The sequence below is a fragment of the Dendrobium catenatum genome, unplaced genomic scaffold, assembly GCF_001605985.2.
Source record: "Dendrobium catenatum unplaced genomic scaffold, ASM160598v2 original_scaffold_189877, whole genome shotgun sequence".
In the NCBI taxonomy this organism is placed as follows: Eukaryota; Viridiplantae; Streptophyta; class Magnoliopsida; order Asparagales; family Orchidaceae; genus Dendrobium; species Dendrobium catenatum.
In genome coordinates, this window is record NW_021508295.1 from 22,597 (window position 1) to 36,428 (window position 13,832).

Here is a 13,832-nt window from a genome sequence, read left to right on the forward strand (position 1 = left end):
ACACTATCGAATTATTTTTAACTGATCGATACATCTCGTCTACCAGGACGAAGTCTGTTTATGAAGATCGTACTGTACGATGTTGAATCGTACGTACGAACAGTAACGCTACTTTTGAATTCAGAGGTTTTTGGAGCCTTTTTTAGATAATCACAAGTTCTTTTGAGTAGATTTACAGAGGGGGTGAACATGGTTAGAGAGGGATTCCAAGGGAGAAAACTCTAGAAAAATTCTTGAGGGTTGAGAGGGAAGAGGAGTGAGAGTCGAACTGAGATTTGTGAGGAGAAGAGGTGTGAGGGAGATCACACGGTTGCTCCAAGCTTGCTGCATCTTGCTCTCCTCTGGCCCGAGAAGCGATTGAGGGAGGATCTCCAAGGGAAAGCTTGTCTACATCCGTCACCTCGAGTTCTGCCTTCTCAGAAGGGAGAAAAAACGAGAAGTTTCCTGTCGTCGCCAAGAGGGGCGAAAATAGAGTTTGGTATTCCGCCACGCCGGGTGTGTGAAAGGGAGGTTTTACAGGCTTCTCCGCCTTGCCGAGGGGAAAAGGAACTATTTTGATAGTGAAAATCCCGGAGTGGAGGACTCCGGGAGTGGACGTAGGTATCATCTTGACCGAAACCACTATTAAAATTCTTGGTGTGTTCTTTCCTTATCGTTGTTTACTTTTTGCTTGCATTTTAAATTTTCATATCTATCTCGCATGTGAATTTTGTGAAAGTAAAATTGCATAAATCTTAGTTTTAAAATTTTAAAAACAAAAAAAAATTAGAAACTCTTGTTTAGTGTGTAATTTATTAAGAAAGACTTTTACAATCACCCCCCCCCCTCTTGTCGTTTAGTAATTTCAAAAACAAGAGAAGGAAAAGCAAAATTGAATAAAAAAGGAAAAGAAAAAGTTCAAGAGCACGACAGTGATGAGGACAAAATCCAACCGGATACCTATCCCTTACAGCAGGTGTCACGGTCGGAGGAAGGCATGGTAGAGGTCGCCACAAGGCAAGAGAAGTTCCGCCAGCATTAATGAGGAGCAGAACCCTCCACCTCAATCTAGAGTTGAGCTCAGAGGACGAACTGAATACTGTTTTTGAACCTACTAATCCAACCAACAAGAAGGCCAAGTTCAAGATTCCACTTGAAGCAGACAGTGATGAAGACATGACCCAAGACAAGAAGGAAGGTCAAGATAAGTCTGAGTCTTCAATGTATGAGAGGATAAACCAGTACGTGCGCACTTTAGCCTTCACCCCACTAACCTCTAGTACGGTGGGCGAGTTACAGGTCAAAGTTGCTCCTCAACTGGAGGGTTGTCAAAGTCATAAGTTCTATTGTACACCTTCTTATCCGGGTTGTGTAGGTGATGTAAAACTCGAAGATGAAACTTTGAATGAAATAATAGAACTCTTGGTATTCTCCTTGTGTTCATAAAATGATAAAACAGGGTTTAATACTGTGCTCCTGGTCTAAAGGCAAACAACACTATTTTGAGAAACCGTGGGATACTAAATAGAAGAAACTTCAATCAAAAATAGGTGTTGGCTTTGGCATAGTTGGGCCAGTCGACGATGATGAATATCGACTCGTCATTTCCAGCTCTTCAATCAAAAATAGGTGTTGGCTTAGCTCCTGGTCTGATGAAAGACTTCCAGAAGAAGACGATTGATGAAGCTTGTTTAGAAGCTACTAATGAACTGGATGACCTTCAAATCGGGGACACACCCCCCTGAGTTTGAAGAAGAAATCAAGACAACCATAGATGAGCTAAAAGAAATGAATTTGGGAACAAGCGAAATCCTAAACCGACTTTTATCAGTTCACTTTTCACTAAAGATAAAGCCAATGACCTCATTAGGTTACTTGTTGAGTTCAAGGACTTTTTCTCTTGGAGCTATGAAGAAATATCCGGACTTGATTCGGAAGTCGTGGTCCATAAACTCGAAAGAAAACCTGATGCGGTTCCAGTCAAGCAAGCACCGCGACGCATGCGTGTGGAGATTGAACAACAAGTGATAGCTGAAGTCAAAAAGCTGATCGAAGCCGGATTCATCCGAGAATATAAATATCCTTCTTGGTTAGCCAGCGTGGTTCCTGTCAAAAAGAAGAACGGTCAAATCCGCATATGCGTCGACTTCAGAGACTTGAACAAAGCATGCCCTAAGGATGAATTTCCGTTGCCTGTACCAGAACTCATGGTAGACATAGCTTCCTCCCATGAGATCTTCTCCTTTATGGATGGTTCGTCCGGGTACAACCAGATCAAGATGGCATCAGAAGATGAGAAGAATACTTCATTTCGCACTCCAATCGGAATTTACTGTTACAAGGTATCAACCTTTATAGGGGCTCGACTGACTCGAACGACTACTCAACAAAGAATGAGAGCTTTGGTTTCCTCTCATCGAGATAGGAGCAGGAAAAAGAGAGATTTTCGTCGTTTGTGGATCACTCGGATAAATGCGGTAACTCGTGAGGATAGGCTATTCTATAGTTAGAGCCTATTAATCCACAATCTGTACAAGAGACAATTGCTTCTGAATCGTAAAAGACTTGCGCAAATAGCCCTATCAAATAAGAATTGTTTTGATATTATTTCAAAGAACAAGAAAAAAATCTTTCTTCCCTCCTTTTTTAGAATACAAGAATCAAATCTGGATTATAGTGTTTTTTCGAGCAAAACATTAATATGAGCTTGAGTTCCGATTGGAGTTTTGAGGAGTATATCTATTTCTTTTTGGTTCTAGGACCAGTAGTTCTAGGGATCGACTCCACTCTCTCCAATTGTTTCTCATTCTTACTATTACGAAAAGGTCACAAAGAGAAAATACGAGCTTGTTTTATAGCAATAGTAATTCATCGTTGTTGTTTCAAGGTCAACCTATTCGTCCGTCTAGATAAGATTTTTCCTTGCTCACTAAGAAATCAACTAATTCAACTCACGTTTCTATAATCGATTCGATCCCCTGATCCAATTGGGGGTAAACACCTACGAAAAGATCACTTGGATTTACGAAAAAATTGTTTGGATTTATCCATGGTTTGCTTATTCCTTGTTTGTTTATTCCTTATATATAAAAGAATCTAGAAAATAGAATTCTCTTTTTTTTCTTATTCATTTCAGATTCGACCAAAATAGGATTTGGTTTGTATTATATATATGAAGATGTAAAGTTCTTACTCTTCCCACTACTTGGAAAAATCACACACGCATTTCGTCCCATCTATTTCTTTCTTTCCCCATGAATCGTATACTTTTGACAATAGTGACAAAATTTTCTAAATTCTAATCGATTGGGTGTATTGTGTCGATTCTTTTGAGTAATATATCTAGAAATGCCTGGTGATTCTTTATTGACACCCTTTCGAACACAACAGGTACATTCCAAAATCACTTTAATTCTGATATATTTACCCTTGGCCATGAACCTCCTTTTCATTTTGGATTGACTTCACTTTAGAACTCTCTTCATTTTCTTTTTGACCCGAACCAAAAAGAAAAAAAAGAATCTATATTCTATATCTAGATTAATAAAATTTACTAACTAGAAAGAAAATTCGTAATTTTTTTCTTTTTCGAATTATTAGAATTCGAATGACTTCGAAGTACTATAATAGAAAACAAAATCACTATTAATTACTAGAAATATAAATAAAGAGAGTCATATTCATTAATAAAAGAATATTAAGAATATCGTAATAATGAATTAATACAATTTTTTCTAACTATGAATTATTCCTATCCTAATATGAGTATTTTCTTCTTTCTATATTAGAATTTCGTGGAACCGCCCCTAAACGACTGGATCCACATTTCCATTTCTTTTCCCCCAAATTCTATCGTATATTCACTATATTTTGACTGAAGTTCGATACACTCTTTCTCTTTCTTTTTTCTTTCTTCTTTATTTGAATTGTTTATTGGTATTGTATATTGTAAGACATATATACTTCTAGTTCGATATTCTAATACATAGATCATAGATAACCCGATCTTTTAGTTCAAGATCATTTGTTTCTGCTTGAAATGAAATTAGAATTAAGAATTACTAACTAAAATGCATATGTACAACGACCCAGCAGATGAAATTTTGTCGCCCCCTAAAAAAGATGACAAGAACATTCTCTACCTATAAGAGAAAAAAAGAAGGATGTGTGGAAAACAAGACATGGATTTTATACAATGACACTGTACAATAATAAAAAAAAAAAAGAGATGTTACTCAATCAAAGGTCCAACTGATCACCGCGCCTGTATTGTCAATATGCAGTTACAAAGAATCCTGTGAAAGTAATAGGAATTAGACCTATGATGATTCCAAATAGAAAAACTTAAATCATTTTGATTTGTTTTAGGGAAGAAAAAGAGAGGTAAGATCTATCCCTAAATATGAATCTGAATTATCCGTGAATCTCAATGAACAGGAAATGGCAATTGATGCGGGAAGGAACCATAGAATACCTGAAATGAAATATTATGAGAGGCTTTGATTTTTCTTTTGTAAATTGTTTATTGAATTTCATTCATTTCAAATAAGTCGTATCTTGTTCAAACCAATAAATAGAGCTGGGATTATAGTTGAAGCAGCCAGTAAAAAACCAAAAGAACTAGTTAGAATAGGCATGAAAGAGCTAAATTAGATATGTGATTTTACTACATATATGAAGAAAACATTTACCTAAGTCTCAATCCAGATACGACGGTAAGAAAAACAAATTGAAAGAATTCGTTTAGTTCCAATTGAAAGTTCTCCCTCGTTATCGGGAGGGGTAATTCACTATAGGGGCTTGAGCCTTTAGGAAACCAAAACTCAGATCATAAAGTCCTCACAAAATGAGGGCGAAATCTCTTGGTAGTGTCTTATCTACAAACCCGTCTGCCTTCCCAAAATTTACCCTGATACTGAATTCCGTGAAAACTCCCTCACCGAAAATAAAAGCAAATCAAAAAGTCACGGGCGGAGGTTGGGGCCAAATTTTCGGAGCCCATATATTTCTGGCGACTCCGTTGGGGATTGGTTTCTCTTTCCATCTCTGGCTAGTCATTCATAGGCTATAGTAGCAAGCGAATCCATACGGATGAAAATTTGAAATCTTCTAAAAAATCAATCTTTTAAATAAGATTCATTGGAAATTCAATGTGCAGGGTTTTCATTCTATTTTCACTTACCTGCTTCTATTATTTGTTCTGCGTAATTTCTGCATTTTGAAAGTGTGGGGTGACGTATCAAATTTTGATTACTAACCCCTGCCTTTCATTTGTGCAGAATGGAAATGCAGGACACCCGATGACCGTCCAACTGGGACGAGGAGCCAGGATTCAACTGGCGAATGCTATCATAGAGACTGGAAATGCTGGAGCCACCATCCACTTCGGTGGGCTCGAATTCTCAGCAGCTACAGTAAAGGCTGCAGTCGTCCCTGTGTACGGCGTAAACTCTGAAAAATTTTCTGCAAAGTCCCACTCTGCAAGGATTACTGCCAGAGGCACTTCCCAAGGAAGAGTTTATGTCTTTGAAAGATTATCCCAGTCTGAGACCCTTACTGCAAAAAGGGTTGTTACTTGAAGAAAATTTTTTGTGGTGACTGCCAACACCACTACGCTGCCCAAAGAGCTTGTTACACCTGGGAAATACGACTTTGAAGCTTCCACATCTGGAGGAAGGCTCAAAAGAAGGCAGAGGAGGAAAAGAAATATAGAGCTACGCGCTCAGCAGCTGCCTATACCAGTCCATCCCTCTACCTGCCGGCACAAGAACCAAAGATAAATATTCCCACTCAAAATAGGTTCTCTAACCTGAAGTGCGTAAAGAGAAATAGCTCTTCTGCTGAGCTTAAGCAATCTTTCTGGGAGCGTCGACCTGAAGCCCCGACTCCTCAGAAAACAAGAGAGCCTGAACGCCTATCTGCCCGAGTACACCGAGTACTGAAGACAATTAAGGAGAAGGGGCTAATGAAGAAGAAGTTCCAAATGCCATTGATTGTTGAGGCCCGAAGAACCCCTCTGAGGGATAGGCTATCATCTGTTGTGATAGAGAATAAAGAAGTTATCAACGACAAGCTCCACAGGAAGCACATCGGGGCGTGACACTTGGACCACATGTACAAGAATCTATTGCCGAAAGGGCCCAGTGGAAGGGTAAACAAGTATGGAGGCCTAAGCCTTGAGAAGAGAAGATGTTTGAAGAAAGAACTAGTTAGAGTGTGACATCTGGAATGGTCTCCGGAGATCCGCCCATGCTAACAGAACTCGTTAGAGATGGGTCCAAAAGAAGGCCCATAATGACAACCATCATAGTGACGGTCGACATCCTGGAGAGTCCTATAGGAGATCCCGTCATTCACCTACTTCGGCCAGAGAAGAAGTTCATTTCGATCGCAGTCCGCGGATCGAAGAAATAGTCATCCCGAGTCAAGAACCTGAAATTCAGTGGCGACGTCGCTCAGAAATTCAGGTACAAGAAGAAGGTGAAGAAGAATATGGCGATGATGACACTATGGAAATCGAGGTGGTTTGCATGGTCAGCCACATCGATGTTGAGGATGATGATGGTGATGAAGATGACCAACAATCACAACCACGCGTACGTGTTTATCGACGTCGCCATAGGGCTAGATCTGTTGTCAGCCGAAGTGCTCACTCCTCAGAAGAAGAGGTCGGAGAAAACTCCTTCGCTGGCGAAGACATCATGCTTGTTGAAATGAGAAATCAGATGAGGCGACATATGCAAAAGAAAGATAAAGAAATCTCTCAGTTAAATGATAAAATGATTGAGATGATGACTCAAATGACGTCTATGATGAAGATGATGCAGAAGACCACTTCTGTGAGTCCTGCACCGGCTCAGCCTATCAACCAAGCTACGAATAATGTTCCAGCAAATCCTCAAAATCCTTAAGCACCGTAAGCCTCAGGAGTGAAAGGTGTACCTGAAGGTGGCAAGGGGACTGATGATCAGACCCACCAACGTACTCCACAAAATGTGGTGAGCGCCTCTGAACCTTTAACTGCAGCACAACCAGAGGGCTTAATCAGTGAAAAGATTAAGGCCATTATAGCTGCTGAGCAGGCAAAGAAATTGGTAGGAAAAGGTCGCCCGTACCCAGCAGAGTACGACCAGGAGCCATATCCAAAGGGATATTTTATGCCAAAATTCAACATTTTTATGGCAATAAAAATCCCAGACAGCACCTGGAAAAATTCAAAGCCACATGCGGGAATACGAGAGGCAATGATGCTCTGTTATTCCGGCAATTCTTGAGCAGCTTGAGTGGAACTGCTTTCGAATGGTAGGTCAAGCTGCCAAATGATTCCCTAAAGACCTTTGCTGAGTTAGAGGCTTTATTTGTGAAAAGATTTGCCCACAAACATGTGTTGAATATACGGCGGGCCTCCTACAAAGGATTGAAAGTACTTGCATTTGTTGAATATCAAATCTCTTCGGCTTGTAGAAGATAGGTGCATCTATTTTCCACTGCTTTATGATACGATGTATAAGCATCTTAACACTTGTGGTAGACTTCTTGCACCCTCTTTATTGTGTGCACAGTGAGTCTTAAAGGTTCCTTGTATTTGTTTGACATTGAATTGTTGCTGCTTATATGCATGTCGCTTAATAGTTCCTTGCATTTCAATCACCATGACTCTTCTTTGACATTCGCTAGGGATTTGGTGCCATAGCTTATAGGCGGAAACTCTTGTTCATTCTCTTTGCAAGCAGGTTGTACTTGGGAATGATATTTAGTTTGATTTGGAGCTTTTGCATTTACTTATGTAGGAGTCCAAATTCAAGTTCGCATGTTCAAATTCACAGGTCCCTTGTGTTCAATCCAGTTCGAGTTCAAAGTACATGTTTCAGTTCATATTCGTATTTATTTGAGTTCGGCTCCAGTTTGATTTTCTTTCATTTGGTTTTGATCTTTCAAAGTCATTTAGATTTTTTTCAAGTTCAGGTCCTCGAGTCCACTTGTCCATTGGAGTCCAAATTCTTGTTCTCTTGAGTTCAAACAAGTCCGAGTGCGGTCGTACATTGATTTGAGTCAATTCTTTAGTGAACTTCTGAAAGATAGATATTTTATTTATGATTAGTCCCTTTCTTTCCTATCTTCCATCCATCTATTTTCTTTAGTTATTCACTAGAGAAATTAGTTATATTGAAGTTGATCCGGGGCAAGTGTTCGGATTTATTATGACATAAATAATAGGTGCCCAGGGGACCTATCCTATTGCCAAAGCATTTCCCAGGATAACGAAAAAATGATTTTTTTGCAACCTAGCTTCTTTCTATTTAGATTCTGAATGGCGAAGTGCCCATATACTTTAATCGAAAATGAAAAAAATCTAATATAGAATCTAAATAGCTAAATAGAATATAGAAATCTATATTTACTTTCTTTTATCTTTTCTTTTTTTATTAAGTTATTAAGAATTATGAATGATTTGAATTTTAGACTTCATAAGATTCATCGAAATAGCTTTATTAGTTCTATGCTATATGGTATCTGTAGTATTTATCCTTATGAGATACCGTAGAAAATGTACAAAATCAAATGATTTTAGAAATTTAGAAAGAAGGGGGATATAATAAAATTCTTGATTAGATCTTCTCATAGGAACGATTTATTGAATTTGATTGCTGGATCCAAAAAAAAAAAAAGAGAATGGTCTTATTCAAAACGCCTCGTTATTTTTAACCAATTATGTGCTTCAATATAATTCCCTGGAGTAAGCGCTATAGCTTGTTTCCAATACTCAGCAGCTTGATCGAACCAAGCCTCCGCAATTTCCGAATCGCCTTGTATAATGGCCTGTTCTCCCCGGTCGGAATAGGTTAGTAAATTCCCTCCCTTAGAACCGTACTTGAGAGTTTCCTACCTCATACGGCTCAGCAATCGATTCTTTTTGCGTCCCATCTTCTCTTAATCTATCCTATGCTAACTATTCTATTTTTTCTTGGGTTAACCAGAAGATGTTTATTGCATAAGTTTCCAAATCTAATTTGGATCAATGATTAGTTTTCTCTTTTCTCCCACCTTCAGAAGAATGAAGCATAGATATCCCCCGATATCGTTAGAATTTTCTGAAAGGTAACTATCTCGGTTTCGTATTTCATATATGGTATATGAGATTTCTATTTATATAGAATATTTGAAAAAGACTTTCCTCCGTTAAGAAAAAAGAACTTACTATCTTTGGGATCTGATGCTACACCGCTGCTCAATACTTTAGTAGATCGACTCTATTACATAAGTTGATTTCTCACTTTTCATATCATGACATAAGTAAGCAGTTCTGAACTGTATTTAACAAATAATAGCTTACTAATGGATCTTTACGGTGCTTTCTCTATCAATTCGACTCTTTATCCATAGAGTATAGTATATAGGCCATACCTATTTCTTCCGATTTTTTTGGTTCTCGCGAAGTCTTTTTCCTTGCTACAGCTGATAAAAATCGTTACTTTGGACGATTCATATGTAGAAAGCCTATCTTTTTTCTAGTATTTACTAGACGATTAAATCTTTTTTTCTTTCTATAGTGAAGATAGTCGCACGTAATGACAGATCACGGCCATATTATTAAAAGCTTGTGGTAAAAATGGATTTCGTTCTAGTGCCCGGAAATAATATTCCAAAGCTTTTGTATGCTCTCCGTTGCTTGTGTGTATAAGACCTATGTTATAGAGTATATAACTTCGATCATAGGGATCAATTTCTGGTCGCGTAGCTTCATAATAATTCTGTAAAGCTTCTGCATAATTTCCTTCGGATTGAGCCGACATCCGTTACGGTCGTTCATTCTAGTAAAAGAATCTCCGTTCCAGAACCGTACGTGAGATTTTCATCTCATACGGCTCCTCCCTTCTGTGCATAGTACTAAGAGGAATAATTCATGTAATCAAAATTTCACTATTCTCATTATGAACTGACAGGAGCTGGTATTTTTACAAGAAATTTCTAGCCAGCCTTCCCACAAGAGGTTTTTTATTAACACCAATCATATTAGTGCTAGATAAAAATGGTAACTCCAAAGATTCCTTTGTACTCAACGCTTACGATTTCCAGGAATTAGTCACTTCAACGGTCTTTGATGGTTATACGGGTACCAAAAGTACGAATGAGATGGATCTTTGTTTTCCTAACCATTCTTTTTAGTCCCGATACAAATAAGGAAAAGGTTTATTTATAACAAAGTTTTTGTGTTGTTGATTCCTAGGTGTAGTGCTTTTTCCCCGATGCCACCTATTGGTACTAAATGAAGTAGTATTGACCTACAATACAGAACCTATAGATGTAACCTTTCGCTCAATACTAAAATCTATAATTGAAGCATCTAAGGCTGCATCAATCGAGGATACACGACAGAAGGAATTGATCTATCTCTAAACTTCACCTTCACCAAGCGTAGGTTTCTTTTACTAATTTGTTTTTTTTCTATTCCTAACTACGTTCTTTTTCTCGTAAGGTAAAAAAACAAGAAAAAATCAAATCGCACCATCTCTGTAATAGGTAAATGCCTTTTTTTTCTCCGGAAGTTGTCGGAATTATTCGTAATAAGATATTGGCTACAATCGAAGAGGTCTTATCAATAAAATTTCCATTTATTCGAGATCTAGGCATAATTAGCAATTCATTCTATAATTCTTCTCATCCCCCTTCGGGGAAAACGATCCCACAAAAAAAGGAATTGTACAGTACAAAATAACATAAAAACAGACTAATTGGAAAAAAGGCGGTGTCCCCCTTTTGGACAAAGATGAAATGAAATATTTGAATCATATTAGATTTCATTCCAGTTTCGTAGTATACCAATGACTATTACTATTTCATCTAAGTTGAATAACCAAGTTTCCTATGGATTTTGATAACTCGAGAAGTTTTGATTTGGTTATGATCCAAAAAAGAATGGAATAATCATTCCATGATAAAATCAAATTCAAATAAACATCCTTTTTGTTTGCATAACGTGTATGTGACACACCATACAATTGAAATAGAAAGATTCATCGGATGATTCATGAATTCCATGGGTTAGCTGATGAAAGAAGTTGTTGTTGATAAATATGAGATTGGAAAAGAAATTTCTTATTATAGAACCATCGGGCGGTTATACATGTACTACAATGAAGATGAAATTAAATATTTGAATCATATTAGATTTCATAAACCATCGTTGATGCAATAGAAGTCTCAGTATAGAAGTAGAAGCTCTTGATGAAAGAGAAAGATCAGGTGATGAAGGCATTCCCGCTGCTACAGTTGGAGTTGACGGTTCTAGTTCTGTTACAGTCAGAGCTGCTGCTGGAATAAGCAGTGCTAGTGACTTGAGGAGGAGGAACCGCTGTGAAAAATGTTCACGTAGAAGCTCCTATTTCATCTGCTGGTATAGACGAAGTTGGATATTCTCTGCTCCTCTCATTGGCCACTTCTAGCGCCTTTCTCTTTCTATACCTTCCTCTTCTATTGGGGTTTCGCCTCAAAAAGCTCGTTTCTTTCCGACTGACTGGCTGAGTCTAGCGCCTTTACCAAGTCCAATTTGGAAAGAACTTGATCCAAATTCTTCTTTTTTCTGTCTTCAGCTCTGACATTGAGTTCAACTTCCAGCCCCTGTTCTCCGGCAGTGTTCATTCATAGGTAAAAGTAAGTAAAAAGAAAAAGGCGATAGTTGAACTTAGACACGATAGTTTTTCTTTTTCCAAAAGAAAAAGGTCTTTCCGGTTACGGCTAAAACACCGCTTAGTGATGAAATAGCAATTGCAGCTATTTCTGTGCGTGGCTATCTTCTACTATTGATTAACTTGTTCTATAGATGCAAGATGCCTAAGCAAGCCTATTCTTGTATCCCAATGGTTGGACAAGCCGAGAAAGGTAAGAAGGCCGGGAAAGAAAGGTTCTTGGTTACAGAGAGGACAGTCGAACCTGAAAGGACAGACATTGATTGACCCACTACTACTAACCGGACAGTCGAGAGACCAAAGAGATATTGGTTGAATCACAGACCAGACAGACAAGCATTGGCCCAGAAAGCCACCAACCATCGAAGCGTTAACCGTTAAGCCTGATGGGGAAGTAGCACTAATTGCGTTCCATTCACCTCTAAGGATAAGGATGCTTAAAATGAGAACGTAGCACCCTAACTTCCTCTTCAGGGAAGTCAACAGTCCTCGAACCTCTTCTTTGAAAGACCGCATTCCTCCTAACACCCTCTGAATGTGCAGCCTATTCTTCTTATTGCTAACAGCCTATTAGGGATTCAAGTCTAGTAATAGACAGGAGAAGTCGAAAGATGGGTTCTACCTCTACCAAGGACAGGTAATGGCAATGAAACTCGCGCTTGCTATTGCTTATCAACTTCTTCTTCTTTCTGAAAGTGAACTTAGTAGCGAACAGATCGTTCTCTTCCTATGAGGAAGAAGAAGTAGCGATATGCCGAAAATCGTCTGTTAGAGAATCATATCATATATGAACATATCATTTATCTTTCTCGATAGCCAGCATGGCGTAGTTTATTACCTTTACTCTACTATGGAATGTCATTTTCTTAAAGACAGAAGCAATCGGTTTATGACCTCTAGCTCATCTAAGATGCGGGATTACCAGTCTTGTCTCTTTCCTGTGTTATTTGCCCTATCTCTCTCTTCACTCTCGTCCGCTAGCTCTCTTTCTTTGATCTGATCATGCTAACTTATTAGTACTATGTAGCCATGTAGGCAGCTTATAGCCTTCTTTCCATGCTGCACTCATTCACTCCGAAAGTTACTACGCTTCGTGCCTTCTTGTGTTCAGGAAGACATTGATAAGAATCTTTCTTATACCCGGAATAAGAAAGACGCTAGGCCCCAGTATTAGTAATAATATGCCATTTTTTTGATTTCCTGCATCAGAGAATGACAAAACTCTCTTATGTGATGAAATCTCTACTTTGAAAGCTTTTCTAAAGAGTTCCACATTGATTAGGTAACTAGAAATCTCATAAGAAAGCACTACTTTTAGCACTGCTGGTACTCGTAAGTCAGTATTATGCAACGTCTTCTTTCTGCTTTTCTTAGCTCCGCTCCTACATCTATTCCATTCTTTTAACTAAAAGAAAAGTAGTAATTCAATTTGCAATCGAGTTCTGATCAGCTAATTCTACCGTGAAATCGAATGAGAATTGATGTGGCACCTATCAAAAGTGGGATTGGGTTGGGGTATTGGTGGATAAGATCTTTGATTCCTTTCTATCTCGTGCCCTTCTGGGCGGTACAAAGAAAATTCGAAAAAGAAAACATTTTCACTAGCTATATTTAGATTCACCCATAAAGTAAAGTTCTAGAATCGAAAGCCTGCTCCCAATACCAACTCTGAAAACCATGCTGTAACAGGTCAGAGTAGACATAAGCTAGGTCAGAGGGGTCTAGCACCTCCTCTTCCCCAATAACCATCCGGGAAAACTCTTGGAGAGACCAGCTACATGGCAAGTCCGCTCCTATTTCCTCTATCCGATCCTGAATGAAACGACAAAGATTAGTAAAGTCCTCACTTAGATCTGAAGAAGCCAGCACATTTCATTTCGAACCCCAGTGGACACCTAAGAAGCGGCACTATTGGAGACCCCGGGGGCCCCTATAGAACAACTTCTTGAAGATTCTGAAATGGAAATCTCAATCCAATTATCGGGTGAATAACGAGAGAGACGAGTTGGATCAAACTGCGACCCATACTGAAAATTCGTGAGCCATAATGAAAAAAAGAAAATAAAAGAAATGTCTTTTTTCTTAAAGCACACCGCTTGCGTATTCTGCCTAAGCAGCCCGGTGTGCTTCGAGGAGCAAAACAAGAACTACTAAAAGCATTCTAGT